Source organism: Euphorbia lathyris, chromosome 10, assembly GCF_963576675.1.
Source record: "Euphorbia lathyris chromosome 10, ddEupLath1.1, whole genome shotgun sequence".
NCBI classification, from domain to species: Eukaryota; Viridiplantae; Streptophyta; class Magnoliopsida; order Malpighiales; family Euphorbiaceae; genus Euphorbia; species Euphorbia lathyris.
Window position 1 is genome coordinate 45379735 of NC_088919.1, and position 4928 is coordinate 45384662.

Here is a 4928-nt window from a genome sequence, read left to right on the forward strand (position 1 = left end):
CAAATCTAATGGGAACCCCAACAGCTCTAGCAATACTAGCAATGATTCTGGTATCCCAGAATTCCCAAGGTAAATTATAAAATCTTACCCAGACTTGTGCAGACGTGGATTTGTGAAGGTCTGGATTAAAACCTGGGGTCTAGGGTGAGAACCTGATGATGCCTGGCTTTAGCGAAATTGCTCCCTGACTCCAGATGTCCTGAAGAGCTTGTTCATCTGGCATGACAATTTGATAGAAACCCTTGCCAAGAGATATTAATTTCCAGTCCATATTGCGTTTCCAAAATTGATTCAGCTTCTGCTTTAGATCTTCCATGATTTTTCACCCTTGCTTAGCGAAACTCACCCAATAACGGAATATTGAACTGCTTTGATTCGCTCTTCATATAACTTCTGTGAAATCTTGATCGCTTTGAATCCCCCCTCTTCGGTGACCGTCGGCAGAGAAGAGCTGGGAGCTGGCGTTGTCGAAGGAATAGCCATCGTGGTGATGGAGTTCTTTACTACATCCACAAAAGAAACAGTAGGTTTTGCAATAGCAGCTGCAGATAGCTTGGTGAAGGATTTCCTGTAAAATAAATGAGCAATGGTGCACTCCGCATCATCGCCGACAATCGTCATGGTGGATGTCGGCGTCAAGCTAGGTCATTCTCCATCAAAAGAAAAACTTAACAATTGTTTTATGCTAATGTGTTTGTTAAGTGTTGATTATAATTCAATCATAAATTGAAGACAACTTAAAAAAGGCCTTAAAAGAGTTAAAGACCCAAAGTTTAAGTCTGGCCCATAACCTAGAAGCCAGATCCGGAACCAAAAAAATTTGGATTGCTGTTGTCAGGCGTGTGAGCATTACGCCCCACCTTGTGGTGGGGGCGTGATGTTCATACGCCCCACTACTAGGTGGAGCGTAATGCTCGCACGCCCGACAACAGCAATCCGAATTTTTTCTAAAAATTTGACAGAAATCATTATATATTCAATCGGAAAAATACCTCAACTTCAGCGGCTAGGTCATTCTCGTCTCTTCCCGGTGATAACAGATTGCTCGCCATCAGGGCTGGTCCTGACAATTTAGGGGCCCTAGGCAAAATAAGCAGTAAGGGTCCCTTTAATATAAAATTTACAATTTAGGGCCCTAAAGGAAATATTAAATTTTTAATTGATTTTTATTCATGTCATTACATAAATTAATTTTTATTTTTCAAATTTAATCAAATTAAGGTAATAAAATGAAACTTTTTTTTTTAAATAAGATAATAAAATGAAACTTGCCTTCTTAACCTTAACTACCCATATATACCATTTATATAAAAAAAGATTACAAAGGTGAGATTCAAACTCATGTTCTCTTTAGTGGGAGAATAATGTAATACCATTCTGCTGCTTTGAATTTATTTATTATATTTAAAACATAAAATATTTATTTATAACTCTAAAATTTTTTTGGATCCCCTCTAGCTATGGTCTTAGGCCGCCGCACCCTAAGCCTAGGCCCAAAGCCGACCTTGCTTGCCATTGTACATGTAATTTTTGATTTTGAAAAGAAATGAGTTTGGAAGAGTTTGAGAGAGTTTAGAAATTTTAAATTTTTGCTAAAAGAACGATTTCGTCTTTTTACGAGGCTGAGGGTGGAACATTAGTACTGGGTACAGTAATTCACTCTATTTCCCCTCCCTATTTTTCATCCAATCGAGCCCTAAGACGGTTTCCATCTCCTCCATGTTATTCTCTGTATGCCATTTTCGTTCTTCCTCTTTATGATCTGGAGCTCTTGAAGGATAAATCTCCTCTCTCCTCTCTCCTCTCTGTCCTTTTCCAATTGTTCTCCCCAAATTTTGTTAGTCAATGCAGACTTCTTTATTTGCGGTTCAGATTAAACAAATCCTGTTTGGTATTTAATTTCCATTCAATTTTAAATTGCAATTGCTATTTGATTAGGGTTCATTATCACTACGTGTATGATTTTCCTAACATTGATTCAATTTTTGTTTTTAGATTTCGAAATGGACCCTTGCAGCTACTAGATTCTTCAGGTTAGATTCTCTTTCATATGTGCTTTACACACTATGGATGATTTTCTCATCATTGGCTCAAAAAATTTAAAATGGATCGTGGCTGCGGCATTCTCCAGGTTAGATTCTCTTCAATTATGCGTTTTAGGTATTGATTTTCCAAGCAGAGAGTTCTAGTTTTGAATTTTTGAGTTTACTTAGTGTCTCTCTGTTCTATTTGTTCCTCCACTGCCTAATGATTTTAATTTGGTTTACTAATTTCTAATTTTTTACCTTTCCTTAAAAACAATTTGAACTTCTTAATGGCCCGAACTGTGATTGCAGATTCCATTGATGGTAGCCTTTTGCTTAATTCTTGGCCAATATCTTTGTTCTTTCTGATCTTCTCTAGCTTCCTGAGGATATAATGCTCTGTGCAAATGTAGGATATGTTGCATCTTCAACGATTCATAAGTTATGTTATTTGTTGTGACATTCCTAAGCTTATTTTGTATAACTGTCATCTACTTTCTGTTTCACATTTTATGTTTTTACAGGATGCAGATCTACATTAACATGCAAGACAACCACTAATTGAAGCATTTGCACCTTCTGCAAACCGCAAGTAAAGCTCCTAAGCTTTTTTCAAGCGTAGGACCTTTGCTTTAGTTATTTCTCTTAATCTTGCAATTGATTGTACTTATTATTTCTCAGATGATTTTCTTATTACTATTTTTGGGTTGGTAGCAGCAAATATATTTGCCTATTCAGTAACAAATTTTTGTTGTCAAACCAAAGATTAGAAAAAGAAATTCAGTCATTTAGTCTTTATTTATATTGTACATGGAATTCTGAATTTTTATCAGATGAAATTTGTTGACGTTGTTTGGATTGCTTTTGACTTTGATCCTTTTCCTAATGGTGAGTTTAACATTAGTTTGAGTAAAGAGCAATTCAGTATTTAGCAAATATTGAATTTGGTAAATCCACTAGAAAGTTGCGACAAGTTGGACTAAATTTCTTCAGTAGTTTGGATTTCAAACTATTTCTATTTATTTGGTATTTTTGGCTCACCTGCGATAATTTTTTTTATCAGTCTACTTATCATACAGGCGGATCAATTTTAGTCTGCCTATGGTAATTAACACAAGAAGCTGGTCCATTTTTACAGGTGGACCAACTTCAGTCCACCTTCTTGTCCCCCTTTCTGACCAGCGGGGCAACCCAAAATCACCACATACTCGGAAATTGTTTGAAATCCTCCCTAAATAAAGAAATTCTTTGGTAATTAACCATAAATGTGTCAATTTGTCGACTAAATTGGCTGAAAGATTCAAAAAGTTGAATGAAGGTATTATTTGGTTGCAAAAGTTGATTTGAATTTATTTATCTCCACATGTCAACTTGAGGATGATTTTTGTTCTATATACACTGAAGTTCTTCTGTACATATTGATGTGTTTTCTTGCATTTTGCCCATTTGTTTGCAGGGTAGATGCCATTAGGAGCGCTCTGGATTTGAAGGACTCTAGACCAACAATCCTCTCATTTTTATAATTCCTATTTCAAGTAATTAATGTTCTTTCTTGAATTATTATCATTCTTTTGCTGCTTAGTGTTTGTGTGTGTTGTTAAACCCAGTATTATTGGAAATAACAAGGTACATTACACCTATGGCACATCAACTTTGGCCTTACTTTCTTTATAGTCGTTGGAACGAACTTCAAACCTGGATATAAAAATCCTCAACCTTACCCTTTACTAACATAAGAGTCCCTTAATCGTTGATCACTCCTTAAGCAACTTTAATTCTTAATTTTTTTTTTGTTTTGAGGTAATTTAGGTGTAGTTTGGTTAGGAGAGAGAAAGCTCCGAAAATGGTATTTCGGAAAATCGGGCATGGTCATGGAAAATGTGTCCGAAACAACTTTAATTCTTGGACTTTTCCATTTTGAGGTAGTCATCATCAGTCATTTTGAGGTCGTTTAGGATATCCGGTTTTGAAGTCCAGTGACTATAAAGAAAAAGTACGGTCAAAACTGAAAGCCATAAGTGTAACTTACCCGAACATAATGAGCAAAAATATGCTCTAGTGAGTATCTTACTCTTTTGTTCTAAATATTTACTTAAATATTTAATTTTTGTATTATTAGTTTAGTTACAACTGTCCAAGAGTTTGAACCAAACTCTACTTAACAAGCCTCTAATCTGGTATATTATGTTGGATTCGTTGGATTCAAGTTGCCTGTTCACAGGTCACGTCTAATTTTACTATATTTATTAAGGATGGCGTGTAAAAATTTGAGAGATTTGAGTCGTGTTTGTAGGTGATAACTGTAATTTTATTACTTCTATTAAGGTGACATGTAAAAACAAAAGAGGATATAATAACTTAAAATATTTGAGTCATTTTCGATACCCTAACTCAACTCAAAATTTTGCATGTCAATTTGGTGTACATTGTTTAATAAAACACTAGCTCACTAATTTTGTGTTGGGTGGATTTGGGTCGTGTGGATTCGGTAGTTGATAGCCCCCCTAATTATATTATATTAATGTGTGTTTGTAAAGTTATAACAATATGTTGAGGTGGTTGGATTGGTTAAGGAGCTTGTTTTAATGTAAAAGGTCATGGATTCAAACCCCTTAAACCTCATTTTTTTTGGTACAGTTAAACCTCGATAAATGAATATTCGATAAAGTAATAACCTCGCTTATATAATAAATTCTTCTGGTCCCGACTTGGGCCAATGGACTAAAGTAATAACCTCGCCAAATGCATTAAGTAATAAAAAATATTTAAATCCTTAGGGGCCCAATAAAAATATAAAGTAATAATTATTATATAAATACCCAAGAGTTTACAAAAAAACAAGACCTATAATTGTGCCTATAATTATGCTTATAATTATTTGATTGATTTGCAATTACGCTAATG

At 34.8% G+C, this 4928-nt stretch overlaps 1 long non-coding RNA gene across 4 annotated transcripts; it reads left to right on the plus strand.

The window, feature by feature from the left end:
• Nucleotides 1–1622: 1622 nt before the first annotated feature.
• On the plus strand, nt 1623–4928 carry LOC136208265 (uncharacterized). Of its 4 annotated transcripts, none has more exons than XR_010677039.1 (5): nt 1626–1891; nt 1996–2131; nt 2337–2433; nt 2549–2642; nt 3481–4927. It is a non-coding gene; the product is annotated as an uncharacterized lncRNA (long non-coding RNA). The 4 variants fall into 4 exon arrangements; XR_010677038.1 differs by having other exon boundaries at nt 1628–1891; nt 2549–2616; nt 3481–4925; XR_010677037.1 differs by having other exon boundaries at nt 1623–1891; nt 2337–2642; nt 3481–4928.